The 16,905-nt window shown below is 49.6% G+C and overlaps 1 pseudogene across 1 annotated transcript; it reads right to left on the bottom strand.

Annotated features, from left to right (window-relative positions):
- Nucleotides 1–619: 619 nt before the first annotated feature.
- On the bottom strand, nucleotides 620–16,705 carry LOC308640707 (ruvB-like 1; annotated as a pseudogene). The gene is made up of 8 exons: nucleotides 16,598–16,705; nucleotides 15,534–15,620; nucleotides 10,219–10,355; nucleotides 6,763–6,921; nucleotides 3,275–3,314; nucleotides 2,471–2,625; nucleotides 1,505–1,574; nucleotides 620–809 (listed from the first exon to the last, which is right to left on the bottom strand). The product of its transcript is annotated as a ruvB-like 1 (transcript).
- Nucleotides 16,706–16,905: the final 200 nt, after the last annotated feature.

The raw sequence follows: 16,905 nt of genomic DNA on the forward strand, positions 1-16,905 counted from the left end.
TTCCTCCCCAGTAGGCTGAGCACAGTGTGCATGAGCACATGGAGGCATCCCCCACATGGGCAGGACCTTAGCTGCCAGGGTGTGGGGACATTGGCCAGAGTGGAGAAGTAGATAGTGGGCAGAGGTGGAGGAAGAGAATAGAATTTCATTCAATGAGACAAATGGAAGGCAGGGGCGGGACTGGGAGAAAGGGAAATGAATGGACGTCACTTTTCCATGTTCACATAGGAACACAACCAGGGACACCCCACAGCAGGGCCAGCCACAGGAATGAAAATCACACCCCATTGTAGGTGACATGGCAGGATGCACGCTGCTTTCACGGGGGAGCTAAGGAGAACAAATTCACAGAAAACCTGTGCTCCCACCTATGAGCCAGTGTGAGGGAGCTGACACTCAGGTCACCAGCGCGGCCCCACCCCCTCAGGCCTTTGCTCCCCACAGGAATGTCGAGCCTCAGAGGTCCGTGGAGACCCTGCCCATCAGGACAGGGCAGCTGCAGCCTTCAGTCGCCCTGTTGTCTCCTCCCAGGGGGGCAACATGCACTCCCTTCATCCCATCCTGACTTGTGACGTCTTGGGTGGGGACAGGCCCAGGGAGAAGGGACAACCTGCAGCACCTACCTGATAACACAGTTGCCTTGGTTGGAGGCAAAAATCACGATGGGAGCAATGGAAGATTCCAAGCTCAGTGCAGGGAGGTGAAGCCCTCGATGTCCAGCATGTGCACCTCGTCCATGAACAGCACACTGGGGACCAGCACGGACATGCCCTGGTCGATGCACTTGTTCACCACATTGTTGATCTCGCCTCAGACAAGGTCCCAGCCAGTGCAGGAAACGCCACCTGCTCTCTTCTCCACACCTCATTTCCCTCCAGACCCAACCCTGCAGCCTGGTTCTCCTACTGGCTCTCTGACCCCAGGCTGGGTAGTGGACCCATTCCAGGTTTGATGTCATCATTTAAAAACAAGAATCATGCCAAGTGTGGTGTCACACACCTATAACCCCAGCAGCCTGGGAGGTTGAGGCAGGAGGATCATAAATTGGAGGCCAGCCTCAGCCACTTAGTAAGGCCCTGAGCAACTCAGTTGAGACCCTGTCTCTTAGTAAAATACAGGATAGGGCTGGGGACGGAGCTCAGGGGTCAAGAACCCCTGAATTGAATCCCTGTACCCTCATCTAAAAAAAAAAGAAAACAGGCATATAAGAAATAAAAGTGCTGGGATGGAGCTCAGTGGTCGAGGGCCCCACGAGTTCAATCACCAGAATAAAATAAATAAATAAGTCCACAAAGGAGCAAGGGAGACCCATGGCCTTGTGTCAAAGTCGATACCTTTCTAGGACCTCAAAGGAAGCAGATGCTGACCTCAGTGGGGCCAGAGCACACAGTGTGGCCACGGCTTCTAAAGGGAGTGAGGACTCAGCACCGTGCAATGGGGGGTGCTCAGAGCCAGGAGCACGTCAGAGGCAGGGCCTCAACTCGGCTCCAGGCTCAGGCCTCACCATGTGTCCCCCCAGAGATCTCTGTCTTCTTTGGCTTCATCAACTGGCCCATCATGGACAGGATGTCTTGTTCCACCTTAGGAGAGAGGACTTTCTAAGGCAGCTACCAAAGCCCATCCTCCTGCCTCCTGCGGGTCCCTGATGTCACTCATCTTGGAAGCCTGAGGTGAACAGGCCAAGCACAGCTCCCCTAGGAAGGATGAGGGGCTCCTGAACTCAGAAGGATCCCCTTGAGGTTCCCCTGACCTGCAAGAATCAAGCAGAGTCATGCGTGGTGGCACATATCTTTAAAAATTCTGGCAATTTGATTGGCTGAGAAAGGAGGACCACAAGTTGGAGAAACTTGTGAGGTCCTGAGCAACTCAACAAGACTCTGTCTCTAAATAAAATATAAAAAGGGCTGTGGAAGGGGTTCCATGGGTAAGCACCCCTGGGTTTAAGCTTCAGTACAAAAAAAAAAAAAAAAAAAAAAAACTCCGGCCAGGTAGGAAGAAACTCCAATCCCAATAGTCTCTGGCCTCTCCTGGGCAAAGGTCCAAAGGACAAAAAGCAAAACCAGATTCCCAGCAGAAAGCCCATTCCTGGTGGGGAGGAGGAGGCCCACTTCAAGATGAAGCACAAACCTGACTCTGTCCAGTGGGGCCCAGAGCAGCACCAGCTGGGAGCTGGAGGACTCAGGGCTGAGGCTCTGCAGAGGCCAGAGCCTCCAAGAGGCTGTCTGAAGCCCTGTGAAGGGTCCCACCAGGAACCCCCAGCCCGAGGTGGAGAGAAGCCCCCAGAAGGCTGGCAGGGAGCCAGGGACAGACAATGCCCAGAGATCAGCTGTGACAGCATCTGGACATTGGAACAAAGGGGCCAAAGCTCATGTTGTGCTCATTGCTGAGCCTCCTAGAGTGCTTCCAGGAGGACAGCACAGCCCTGACAACTGGTTCCCAGGGCCTTGGGCATGCGCTGGACCAGCAGGGCCTGTCCCTGGTGCCTGGCATGGGCCACATCCTGATCATGCAACGTCTCATCCTAGATGACCTCCTCCTTCTTCTGTACATTGCCCTTGGGCAGGCCATGTCCTCCTCAGCCTCCAGGGCAAACTCTGTGGCCTAGGAGTCGCACCTGCCCTGCCTCTGCCAGCAGACCACGGGGCACTGGGACCACACAGAGCTCAGTGACAGAAAGGTCCCCGCTGCCCACCGAGGGCCCCCAATGGTGCCCTCTGTCTGCGCCCCACAGCCTGGTGCCATGCTGGGCTCCCAGACCCGCCGGGGCAACACCTGAAACTTTCTGGAATATTCTCTCCCCTTTCTTTTCACTCCTGATAAAGGAGCATCCAGGGGACTCACTGGAGCCAGGGGCCCGGGCTCTTCTAGGTGGTGATTTATGGGTGACATGAGGCCTTAGGCTCATCCATGCACCAGGGATGTGCAGCCACCATGGGACACAGCAGCAGATACAGGAGGAGCCACCTGGCAGGGTCCCCAGGCTCGGTATTCAGGGAGGGACACCAGGGAGATAAAGGAAGATGGAAGATGCTGCCTGGTGCAGTGGGAAGGGATAAAGGCTGTCTGGTCCCTGTCCCCCACAGGGTTTGGATTTTGCACACTCTGCCTGCTTAAGTCACTGGGAGAGGAAGACAAAGAAAAACCATGGTGACTTAGGTAAAGGGACAGCTGCTGACTTTCCCCCACCCATCCCCGCTGAGCAAAGTGATGCCCTGGTCACCCAGGTCTCCCTCTGGCAGACACTTAGGTGTGCCACTGTCCCCGGGGAGCATACCTTCACAGCCCCGCTGTTGGCCTCCATGTAGATGATGTCCCTGGCCTTTACTCACTTCTTCTACAGACTTTCAAAAATGCTGGGGTTCAGCTAAAACCAAACTAAACCAGACAAAGGGGAACTCAGACATCCATCATGCACGTTCCAGTTCCTTCTGACCCCGAGGGAAGGCTCCTTTCCATAAGAGACCTGAGGGGCCAGGCACAGCGGTGCACACCTGTCATTCCAGGGACTCAGGAGGCTGAGGCAGGAGGATTGCCAAGTTGGAGGCCAGCCTCAGAAACTTAGCAAGGGGAGACTCTCTTTCAAAACAATACAAAGCAAAATAAAAAGGACAGGCTTCTGGCTCCCTGCTTAAGCACTATGGGTTCAGTTCACAGGACTAAACACAAGAGACAGACAGACACCTGAGGTAGCCAGTGACCCTAGGAGTGGGTGGGTATGAAGGTATGTGCCAGGGCACAAGAGCCTGGACTGAGGGCTTAGCACACCAGGAGGTGAACCTCAGGGTGACCGTGTCTGCCTGCAGGGGACAAGAGAACGTCACCATTACTCTTCCTTGCCTTGCCTTCAGGGGTTGCAAAGTGGTAGGAGCATTCTCACAGGGACCCAGCTGCCCTTAGAGGGTACATGTGTCCATGGCCATGCCCCACGGCACCCTCCAGGATGACCATTGCAGCTCCAGTTCTTGGGTTAGGGACACCAGAGCTTCCTGCTTAGCCACCTGAGGCTGCATTTGACGTGGCCTGTGATTCCAGCTCTCTGGGGTTTGGTCTCCTCCTCTATGTGACAGCACACAGAAGCACCCACAGAGAAGTCCAGCTCAGAAGGGAAAACATAAATTGGAATCCCCCCAAACTGTCTGGGTCGGGAGGCTGAGGAAGGAGGATCACCAAGGTGGAGGCCAGTCTAGACCACAGAGCTAGGCCCTGGGGCTGGGACACAGCTCAGTTGCAGATCGCTAGTTTTCTATGGCCAGGGCCCTGGGTTTGAGCCCCAGGACCACAAAAAAGCAAATCCTAGGGGCTGGGGATGTGGCTGAAGCAGTAGCGTGCTCACCTAGCATTCATGCGGCCCGGGTTTGATCCTCAGCACCACATACAAACAAAGATGTTGTGTTCGCGGAAAACTAAATATATATATATATATATATATATATATATATATATATATATATATATATATATATAATATATATATATATATAATCCTCTCTCTCTTTCTCTCTCTCTCTCTCTCTCTCTCTCTCTCTCTCTCTCTCTCTCTCTCTTAAAAAACAGCAAATCCTAGTGTCCTCCGGGCCCTGAGGATGTCCACACACATCTCAGAGTGATGGTGCTCGACAGGGCCTTGCTCTTCCCCAGGGGTGTGCACTATGCAAGCACAGCAACCTCTTCAGGACCTGGCTGGCAGACAGGTCCTGAGGCTGAGCTTTCAGAGCAGCTGTTACAGATGGCCACCCTGTGGAAACACATGTGAGCTCTTTCTCAGACAGAGTCCAGAGTCAAACGGGGGCTCAGGGGACACGACATGGACTAACACAGTGCAGGGCTCCCTTGATGGGAGAGGGCCCCTAAAAGGCCAATCCAGAAACAAAGTAGGTATGTGGTGGCCACAGGCCAGGGGGAGGGACAGCAGTTGGCCATTCATGGGAATGAGGTCCTTTGGAATGTCATGACAATTTTCTAGAAATAAGATGGGGGGTGTAAACTATGTTATGCATTAAAATCCTGCGAGCCACACACACTTAAAATGGGTGGATTGTGTTCACAACTGCACCCCAACAGAGCTGCCAGGAGCTCACCAGGGCCCAGCCTCTCTGGCCTCCTTGGGGCACTGTGCAAACAAGGTCAGGGCTGGGGAGTCCCCAGGCCAGGATTCATAAGCCTCCTTCAAATTCAGACACTTCACAACTCCACACAACGCACCTGAGGTCCTTCTGTCCCAATATCTCATCCTTGTGGGAAACTGCCCAGAAAGACTTTGGTTTGGGGGGGCTGGAGCTACCATGGATTGGACTCAGGGGCCCTCAACCACCAAGCCCCATCCCCAGCCCTGTATGTCATTTTATTTAGAGTCAGGGTCTCACTGAGTTTCTTAGGGCCTCGCTTTGGCTGAGGCTGGTTTTGAATCTGCCATCCTCCTGCCTCAGCCTCCTGAGCTGCCGGGATCAGAGGTGGGTACCAGCTTTGTTTTGGAAGATGATTTTCCTCTTCTCCATTAGGCTCTTTTCTTAGAGAAGCTGGATGGAGCAGACCAATGGATGGCTCAAGTTTCCACTGTGTTCCTGTGTCCTCTCTCCTACGTTGAAGAGGACAGTTTTTCTCTTTTCATCTCTGGCACTTTATACAGTTGATTTTCCAGATGAACTGGTTCAAGGTGTCATCCCTGAGAAGTGGCCAACTTCTCAGAACCTCATTAACACAGGGTGGACAGGATGTGGTGAGGGATTAAAGAGAGAGAGAGAGAGGTTTGCGGAGCCAAGCTCCTGAGACGAAGGCCCCATTAGGAAACAGAGAAATAGCCCTTGGAAGAAGTGACATATTCATGGTCTCCATAAAGCAGTGACTGAGAAACCACTTCAGAGAATCAAAGAACCATCAAATTTTAAAAGGGGGAAAGATGGAGAGATATGGTGGATGGATAGTGGTCTAGAGGTGAGAAACTGAGTTCCAGAGAGCTCAGAGGACTTACAGGGGACACCCAGCAGCAGAGGACTTGCAGTAACCCTGCCCCTCAGCCAGCACTGGACACAGAATGACTGTGGAGCCTCTTTCTGAGCCTGAGGCCTTGATCAAGAAAACAGGGGAAATGAGATTCACGGTGCCTACACACACGGGCACACAGCTGTGAGGAGCCACAGGTAAAATACCTCCCCAAGCCTACAGCTGGGGACCTGGCCAGGCAACAGGGGACAGGTACAGAACTAGTGTGAGTCAATCATAACAACAGTGGATGAGTAAAAACATAATGAAAAAGAAAGAAAAAAAATTATGTCCACTTTGACTTTTGGGGGAGGTGAAGTGGCAGAATTGGGAATTGAACCCAGGGGTGACAGACACTTGAGCCCTGTCCCCAGCCCCATTTTTTATTTTATTTAGAGACAGGCTCTCCCTGAGCTGCTCAGGGCCTTGACTAAGTTGATGAGGCTGGCCTCCATCATGTGATCCTCCTGCCTCAGCCTCCTGTACAGCTGGGATGACAGGCATGCTCCACTGTGCCTGGCTGCCCAATGGTCATCATGTGGGGGATGAGATGGCAGAAGCAATTTCTTGACTTCACCACACAACTCCCAGGAGCAATGAGAGAAGGAAGAGCTACCTCATGAAGGGACCTATGTCCAAGCACTCTACAAGGTGTCACTTTATACTACACAGTGTTATCCTGAGTGTCCCATATGGCATCAACAGTGCAGAGGCCAAGGAAAGAGGCACACAGAGGTCACACTACCTGCCCAGTGCCACAGTGCTGAGGACAGGGCTCAGGACGGACTCCTCTTGAGCTGCTTGGTGCCCTTGGCTGTCTTGAGCCCTATGATCACGTGGCTGATGGTCTTGCCATAGCTGCCCATGGGGTTCTTGGTCTCACATGGCATCAGCTTTGTAACCTCCCCCTCATAGACCTCCTTAGCCTCTTTATCTGCAGTCCTGGGAGGGACGGCCGATGGGGACATGGTGAGAAGCGAAACCATCCTTCTCTTCACATCCATCTCCTCCCCACCAACAACCATCTTACCTCAATCTCAAAAAGCACAAGAACTGAGAAGTCACCCTCCAATATACAATGCGGAGACACCACCATGGGTGGAGAGCAACATTACAGGGAGTTGTGGCCCACGCCTGTCATCCCAGCTTGGGAGGCCGAGGCAGGAGGATGGCGAGCTGGAGGCCAGTCTCAGCAACTCAGTGAGGCCCTGATCAACTTAGTGAGACCCTGTCTCCAAATAAATACAAAACAGGGCTGGGAGGTGGTTCCGTGTTTAGATGCCTCAGGTTCAATCCCTTTGCCCCTCCTCAACAAAAAAAAAAAAAAAAAAAAGGAAGAGATGAGGGTCGCTGCTCTCCTGACAAATGGGAAGGCCACAGAGGACTTCTGCTGGCAGGTGGCCATCAGGCTCCCTGTGAGCTGATAGGGAAATGTCCCAAAGGCAGAGACACACGACCACAGGATCAGACACTCAGGCCACTTCTCACTGTTCAAGGGGGATGTTATCTTGTCAAGCCATCCCTTGCCTTCTCTTCTCCAGAAACTCAACCAGGACAAGGACATTCAAGACAGGAAGCTAAGGACCAGCTCTCCTCTGCCTGGGGTCCACCTGAGAGCCTATAAATGGGGCTTTTGGAAGACACCCAAAAGAGAAGCCACATTCTGTGTTTGATGGACCAAATTCCCAGCTCCTGAACACCAAGACAAACTTCCCAAACAAAGACCAGAGCAGCTGTGCACACCTTGAGACCCAGCAGCTCTAGAGGCTGATGCTGGGGGATCATGGGTTAGAGGCCAGCCTCCACAACACTGAGGCCCTGAGCAACTCAGGGAGACTTTGTCTCTAAATAAAATGCAAAATAGGGCTGTGGATGGGGCTCAGGGTTCGAGGGCCCTGGGTTCAATCCCCGCTACAAAAAAAAAAAAAAAAAGAAAGAAATTAGCCAGACAACATAAAGGTATCAGAAAACTGTGTCAATCTTGGAAAATTCTGGGCTATTAAGCCTACTTTGATGTTTTTAATAGAACCTTTTCTATTCTGCAAAGAGGAAATTCCTCCAAATGGAATGCCTGCCCATACTCACTGTCAGGGGACAGTGACATGAAATTCCTCCAGGAGGGGAAGAAAGGCATCCCCGTCTCTCAACCATTCATATTTTTCTGGAAGTGTCTCGATGGTGACAAGTAGACAAAGAAAGGCCTGGCGGACAGTGGGCCCAGCTGGTGGCCAGTAGAGTGGCTGCAGATGCTGTCTCTGGCCATGTCAGCACAAAGGACACAGGTTTCATCTGCTGGCTCGGGTTTCTAAGTCCCTGACAGGGACCTTTATCACATCAAAGGAGTGGCACAGATGGGGACAGATGACCTTCTCTCCCTCCCTCTGCAGCTTTGCAGGAATTCAAAGGTGCAGGGACAGAAGGCTCCTGTCTGAGGGGAGGCCACGTCCTGCCCTTTCATTCTGTGGCAGGATCTAGAAATTTCTCCTCACCAGCTGCCATCAAAAGCCCCTGCTGTGTCCCCACCCCCCATCCCAAGGGTGACTCCCATCAAATGTGCCTGGTGACCAATACTTATTCAAATTTTGAAACATTTCATTTCCCGCTGAGCCACTGAAACACAAGCGTCTGTGTGAAGGCCATTTTATCAAGTTTTTGTCTCACAGAATTTTTTTAATTGTTTTTTTAAGTTGTACACAGACATAATACCTTTTTTTTTAATTTTTTATGTGGTGCTGAGGATAGAACCCAGGGCCCCACACATGCTAGGTGGGTTCTCTGCCACTGAGCCCCTGTCCCAGCCCAGAAAAATGGTGTTTTCTTTTTTAAATTTAAGTTCTTAAAAATAATATTATTCAGGTATTTGAAAGGTTGTGATATCTTATTGGTCACAGTTTTTGGTTCTTTTTGGTACCAGGAATGGAATTCCAGGGCCCTCAACCCCTGAGCCCCATACCCAGCCCCTTTTATATTTTATTTAGATACAGCATCTCACTGAGTTGCTCAGTGTCTGGCTAAGTTGCTGAGGCTGGCCTCCAACTTGCTATCCTCCTGCCTCAGCCTCCTGAGCTGTTGGAATATGGTTCATATGTTTAATTATTGAGATAAATAAAATCATTGGCACATGTTTAAATATGGAAAAGTACCAGGCACCATAGCACACATCTTTAGCCATAGTTACTCAGGATACTGAAGCAAGAGGATGGTTTGAACCCAGGAGTTCCAGGACTGCCTGGGAAACATAGTGAGACCCTGAAAAATAGGAACTGAAAAGGGAAAAGAAAAAGATAAATTAAGAAAAAACAATAGAGAGAAAAATTTTAAATGTAAAGCCTAGGTGTGGTTGTACACATGTATAATCCCAGCAGCTCAGGAGGCTGAGGCAGGAGGATTGAGAGTTGGAGGCCAGCCTTGGCAATTTGGGGAGACCCTGTCTCTAAATAAAATACAAAAAAGGCTGGGGACAGGCCTCAGGGGTGAAGTGCCCCTGGGTTAAATCCCTGGTACCAAAAAATAAAAATAAAAAGCCTAAGTTCAATGTGACACAAAGCTTAGCTTTTGGACACAGTTCAGAATTAGAACTCTTCAGTTTACCATAAGTGATACACAGGGGCTGGGGTGGCTCAGCGGCCATGGTTGAGAGAGAGAGAGAGAGAGAGAGAGAGAGAGAGAGAGAGAGAGAGAGAGCCCATAGTTGAGTGCTTACAGGGACCTGCTGGGGAAGATCAAAAGGCAGAGCCAGTCCCACAGAGAGGCACCGCAGGAAGACAGATTGCCAGCCACCAGGAAATCAGATGGCTGTGGGGGGTAAAACAGGGTCCCATGACATCTCCCCACTTCCAAACGCTACACCTTTCCACTGCATTTTCTTTCCTTCAGCATTAAATCAAAAGCTCCCCAAGTAGACTTCTTAGTCTTTTTATTTATTTATTATTTATTTGGGTACCAGGGATGGAACCCAGGGGCCCTCGACAACTGAGCCCTTTCCCCAGCTCTTTCTATATTTTATTTAGAGACAGAGTCTCGCTGAGTTGCTCAGGGCCTCACTAAGTTGCTGAGGCTAGCCTCCAACTTGTGATCCTTCTCTCAGCCTCCCAAGGTAGGCTGGCTGCTCTTGCCTGTCTTGTCAACAGCACCAAAAGAACATGAGCAGTCCAATCAACACATCACAGAAGCATTTTTAAGATGAAAGGATTCAAAGCACCTGAGAAGTAACAGCCATCTGTCACTCCAACGTGACACTCATGGATAGCCCTGTGGAAGTACTCCATCAGCACCTCTGTGTTCTTGATCTCCATGGAGTAAACTTTGCTCCCCACCATGGGGCAGAAAGTCACCTTATTCCCAAGCTCTTGAGCAATTGCCAGGGCCAGGGCTTTCTACAGAGGCAAGAAAGGAAAGGTTTTCATTTTATAGCCTTGAAAACATAATTCAAAGCCATCTATAAAAAAATTTATTCAAGAGGCTGAACATGGTGTCGCACACTTGTGATCCCTGAGACTCAGGAGGCTGAGGCAGAAGGATGGCAAGGTGGAGGCCAGCCTCAGCCACTTAGCAAGGCCCTGAGCAACTCATTGAGACCTTGTCTCTAAATGAAATATAAAAGGGTTGGGGATGGAGCTCAGGGGTTAAGCATACCTGGGTTCAATCCCTTGGACCAAATAAATAAATAACACTTACAAATCAGGAAGGATTTATTACATGACCTTCATTATATGTTAAAAGGTCAGTGAATACTGGATGATATGTGAGACCAAATCTGGAAGTGGTGGGTTGGTCTGCACAAGCTCCCCCTTACCATGCCGTGTGGTCAACTATAAATTGATGCTCAGTACCCTAAATTCAGTTGGCAGATGCTAAAGAGAACCAAATGGAACAGATATCTCATCAAATAACAAGTTATGGAAAGCAAATGCTCTTATGTGGGCCCAGGACTGGGAAATGCCATGGCCTCTGAGTGCCATTTCATCCTCCCTCTTTTCTGAAATGAGAATGAGGTCAGACCCCAGGTGTGCGGGCCACACAGAGCCTCCTGAGTTGCTGAGGGCATAACTAAGTTGCTGATGCTGGCCTCAAACTTTTGTTCCTCCTGCCTCAGCCTCCCAAGCTGCTGGGACAAGGTCAACTGGAGCTACTGCTTCAAAGATGGCCCAGGGAAGGCTCCTCTTAGATTTTTCTTTTCAATACCCTTTGGTGAAACCTCTGAGCAGCCAACCTGAGGATGATCAGTGATCACTGTCAGGCAAAATCCTCTAGCCCGTGGGGCAGAGGCTGGATCTAGTTCTGATCTTCTCCCTGTTTTCCAGTGTGGTCTTGAGCACACAGTAGTACTGATGCTGATGGCCTCACCTGGCAAATTAAAATACTGTTTAGATTATAAGGAGCCAACAAGGTGCCTGCAGGATGGTTTGGTTGGGACCATGTAGTCTTAGATGTGCCTTTAAACTTGGCTTTTTTGTGGGGGGATTGAACCCAGGGGCACTCAAACCCTGAGCCCCATTCCCAGCCCTATTGGGTATTTTATTTAGAGACAGGGTCTCCCTGAGTTGCTGAAGGCCTTGCTTTTGCTGAGGCTCGCCTCAAACTCACTATCCTCCTGCCTCAGCCTCCCAAGCAAGCCACTGGGATTAAAGGCATGTGCCACTGTGCCCAGCCCTTGCTATTTTTTGAACCTTAGGATCTTTCATATAGAAATCCAGCTATTTAGCTTCTTTTGGGAAACCTGATCTGGACACAGTGGCCCTCTTTTAGTGACAGGGCACCACATCTTTGGGCTTGAGCAAGTCATGATGCTTACCTTGGTGCGTGAATGGTTAGTCACCTGAGTTGGCAAGCTCAAAGCATGTGTTCTAATAGCAAAGGGAAAATGTCTAGAACGGAACACAGTGGGATGCGATTCCAACACCACAAGGCCCAGGGGAGGCCACAGGTGGCTCTGAACACCTGTTTTATTTTACTGGTTCTGGGAATGGAACCCAGAGCCTTGTATGTGCCAGGCAGCTGCTCCACCACTGAGCCCCAGGCCCAGCATTTTTATTTAGAGGCAGGGTCTCACTGAGCTGCTGAGGCTGACCTCCACCCTGAGATCCTCCTGCCTCATACTCCCGAATTGCTGTTCACCGGTGTGAGCCACTATGCCTGGTTTTCATGTCCACCTTCTACCCAGAATGACTCTTCCCTGTTCTTTCACAGCCTCCAACTCCCCATTCTCAGTTTCCAGTGTAGAAAGAGTGACCACGTCCCACTGAACAGCATCCCTTCCCCCATCCACCTAATACTGAAGGGGTGACCATTACCCTTGCATCCAAATAGGATAAATACTTGGGTAAGAATGGCTCCATGTCTGTACAGATTTCTTCAATTAAAAGCTCATGAAAGGGGCTGGGATGGGGCTGGGTCTCAGAGGTGGAGCACTCACCTAGCATGTACGGGGCCCTGTATTTCATCCTCAGTGCCACATAATAGTAAATCAATAAAACAAACATATTGTGTCCAACTACAACTAAAAAAATATGATACTATTAAAAAAAAAACTCATCTAAGAAAGGCACAAATACCTACCCTTTCCCATGGAGCTCTATAAATCTCACTGATCTTTCCATAGCTTGTCATCTTGAAAGTCTAACTTGTATTTTTTTTTTTTGATATTTTAATATTATCAGACCTCCCAACTGATCAATCAATACCCACAAATATGCATCCCAGATCTTTATGGTGTTTATTTTTGAACAGGGTCGCATTACTTATATTTATTTTTAATTTTTTTTCTTCAAAACAATTTTAATTTTGTTCCAGGCCCAAATTATGGGAAGAACTTAAATCTAAAAAATGCTCAAAAATCAAGCCATTATAAAGTTAAGCATCCCTCCCCTTAGCAATAAGTATTGAACTGATATAGGTGACTGAAGTGATATAACTGATTTAGGTGTATATGGACACAACATAATGTCTTTATCTTTATGTGGTTCTTAGGATCAAACCGGGTCTCGCCCATGCTAGGCGAGTGCTCTAAAGCTGAGCCAAAATTCCAGCCCGCTAAATTGTATTTTCTGGATTAAGAAATTGAGAGCTGGGAGTGGGGGTCACGCCTGTCATCCCAGCAGCTTGGGAAGCTGAGGTGGGAGGATGGCTATTTGGAGGCCAGCCTCAGCAACTTAGCAAGGCCCTGAGCAACTCATCGAGAACCTGTCTCTAAATAAAATACAAAAAGTGCTGGGGACGGGGCTCAGGGGTTAAGCACCCCTGGGTTTGATCCCTGGTAGCTAAAAAAAAGGATTTCTCAGTCTTTCCTCTGTTTTTTGGGGACAACCTTGCAGTGCAGGTTGCTTGGCAGCATCGCTGGCCTCTAACACTGGATAACAGGAGTCCTCCAACCAGATTTTGAAAACCACAAGGTACGACTCTCCAGATACTGGCAAATATCTTTTGGGGGGCAAAACCAGGTGAGGTTGAAAATCACTACAGAGTTAATCTCACCTAGCTGGACTTCCAGAAAGAACACACAGAGAACAGGAACAGCCCACAGCTCAGGGGTTCAGAGCTAGTGACTGTTTACACCAACGACACTAAACAGTGAGACTCAGAAAGCCCTGGGGACATCAAGAAAGGGAAATCAGGGGAGGGCGCCCTATCCAAAAATACCTCCAAAACATCCAGAAAGAAAGGTTCCAACCCTGAAAATCAGACTTCTTAAGAGCAACACTTTGAAGACAAAAAGTACCAAATAACAGAGAAAAACTGCACTGAAGGAAACAGCTATCATGCTCGTGCTGTGGCGCAGGCATGTCATCCCAGCAGCTTGGGAGGCTGAGGCAGGAGGATCACAAGTTAGAGGCCAGCCTCAGCGAAAGCGAAGCAACTAAGTGAGACCCTGTCTCTAAATAAAATGCAAAAAGTACTGAGGATGGGGCTCAGTGGTCAAGAGTTCCTGAGTTCAATTCTTGAGGTTCAATTCTTGGTAAGCTCCCACCCAAAAAAAAATGGAAGACGACTTGGACAAGCTAATGTTCCTGTAAGCACACACTGTATGGCATTCCAGCCTCAAAAATCTCCCCCAGACACAGGAATTCTTCATCCACCATCAGACGCCACACAGCACACCCTGGCAACTCCATATGTACAACTTCAAAATTAGAATTCAAGATTTTATTTCATATCTGCTTGTGGTTCTGCTTCTGAAAGGTCAGGAGCCTGCCCCAGGCCTCCCAGCTCATCAATCAATACCCACCAAGATGCAGCCCAGAACTTTATGGTGTCTATTTTTGAACAGGGTTGCATTAAGTCACTTAGAGCCTGGTGAAAGTGCTGAGGCTGGCCTCCAACATGTGATTCTCCTGTCTCAGCCTCCAGAGTCAATAAGATGACAGTCAGGGGCCACCACCCCTGGTAAGAGCCCACTTCTTTACATACAGCAGCGCAGGCTCCTACTCTCCTGTGCCAAGAGGCCCTTCCAGAGAACAAGCCATGCCCAGACCAGGAGCTCTGGGAAGCCTGAGGATCTGGCCGATTCCCTTGCAGATCCCAATAAGCTCCACCGTGTGTCCTCTTCTGTCCCCTGGAAAGCCTGACTCTGAAGAAGAATTATCAAACCCTCTGCCCAATTCCAGCATTTAAAATCAGTCAGCAGTTTGAAGCTCAGCACTCAACTGAGCCATTTTGTGCCATCAGGAGACTTTCTGTTTCTCTGCCTGGAAAACACTGGAAGCCCTTTAAAGATCAAAAGTGTGTTTTTGTTATTTTTCAATCATGTGCATAGCCAAAATAGTGGTGGGCAAAGTTCACCTTCGAAAAAATATTGGCTGACTCATTTTTGCTCCTCCAATAATGTGCCACAGAAGATTTTTTTAATATTTTTTAAATTGTTCATGGACATAATATCTTTGTTTTATTTTTTTAAATATTTATATTTTAGTTGTAGTTGGGCACAATACCTTTATTTCACTTATTTATTTTTATGTGGTGCTGAGGATCAAATCCAGGGTCCTGCATGTGCAAGGCGAGCGCTCTACCACTGAGCCACAGCCACAGCCCATCACAAATTTTTAGGAGGCCTTGGACCAACAGAAAGGGATTCTTAGCTGGGTGCGGTGGTGTACACCTATAATCCTACCACTCAGGAGGCTGAGGCCAGAGGATCACGAGTTGGAGGCCATCCTCAGCAACTTAGCAAAGCCCTTAGCAACTTTAGCAAGACCTTGGCTCTAAATAAAATACAAAAATGAGATATGGCTCAGTGGTTAAGTGCCCCCAAGTTCAATCACTGGTTTAAAAATAAAAGAAGAAGAAGAAAAGAAAAGAAAAAGAGATGCATTTCCCAAGCAAAGGAGACCTTGAAAGAGTTCAAGGACCATCCCAGCGACCAGACCCCTCAGAGGACTCTCCTCCCCCTCTGGCCAGGATGATTTTTATTCTAGAAGTATGAGTTTGAGATTAGATTCCTTTCTTAAACACACATGTGACCCATGTCACTAAACAAAGACTAGTTAAGATGCATTCCATTTGGCTACGACGTGAGTTTCGTCCTCTTGGGCAGCAGAAATCAACGAGAACACAAGGACCTTTCCAGTTCCCAGAGGTCCCGCACACAGCATGGCTCTTCCTGCCATCTTCTTGCTTTTGATGAACTCTACTATGTCGCCACATGCCTGCAGCACAGAGGGAAGAAATGGTCACTATTACTGTGTTTCAGTGAGGAAAAAAAATGAAGTCCCTGGTCCAAATGATTCACAGACTTGTCCAAATAACCCTGGGCACCAGCACCCTCCAGGCACTGCTGTGGATGCCCTGACAGTGGAGGTGTGAGAGAAAAGTCTGCTAGGCACAGTGGCCCACACCTGTGATCCCAGGTTTGGGAGGCTGAGGCAGGAGGATATCAGTTCAAAACCAGCCTCAGCCAAAGTGAGGCCCTGAGCAACTCAGAGAGACCCTGTCTCTAAATAAAATGTAAAATAGGGCTGGGGAGGGGCTCTGGGGTTGAGGACTCCCCAAGTTCAATTCCTGACATCCTCCACCACAAATAAAGAGACATAGACAAGAAACCAGAGGCTTTTCTTTGGCCCTTTCTCTTAATAGGAGGCTCCAAGGCCACAGTCAACAGCTCATATAAATTGCAGGTTTCTGTAGCTGCTCAGCCTCCAGGGAGACCACTGGCCATGACTCTAGGGTCCAGCAGCTTAGAGGCGGTGGAGTGCAAATCCTAAGCTGTCATTACTAAACTTGGTGGCCAATGGATGGGCCATTATTTTCTGCAAAATAATAATAATAATAATAATAATAATAATAATAATAATAATAATAATATACACTAAGTGCTGGGACTTGGTACAGTTGCCACTTAACAAAAGTAGGCCTGACTGGAAAAAGAATGCTTGGTCAGGACATGGTGGCATAGGCCTATCATCCCAGGGCACCTGGAGGCTGAGGCAGGAGGACTGCAAGGTGGAGGCCAGCCTCAGCAGCTCAGCCAGACCCTGTCTTGGAATAAACACAAAAAAGGGCCGCAGGGTGGCTCCGCGGGCAGTGCCCCTTGGTAAAGTCCGGGCACCAAAGTGACACTGAGTCTGGGCGAACTCCTGGTTGGTCCCCCCGCCCCCCCGTGCCCCCCTGTCCCAGCCCGCTGCCCCTCTCGTGCGTTCTTCTGGCCCAGGAGCCCCACGGCCGCCTGCTTGGCCAGGGCACTCTCCACGAGCCCCAGCCCCTGCCCATGGCTGTGTGGCACAATGCGCAGCATCTACATGGTGCTCTCCACCTCCTGGATCTTCAAGATGCCAGCTGGGAGCCCAACCCATGCGGAACCATGAGCCACTACCCTTCACCTGCCCAGGGGTTACCAAGTGGCTGTTGGTAGGGCAGCTGGCAAGAGCCCACCTCTGTCGGCGCCCCTTTGGAGGATATTGGAACACCGCCACTCTCCATTGGCTCAGGCGGGCG

Source organism: Spermophilus citellus (genome assembly GCF_964194105.1).
Source record: "Spermophilus citellus genome assembly, contig: SCAFFOLD_61, whole genome shotgun sequence".
In the NCBI taxonomy this organism is placed as follows: domain Eukaryota; kingdom Metazoa; phylum Chordata; class Mammalia; order Rodentia; family Sciuridae; genus Spermophilus; species Spermophilus citellus.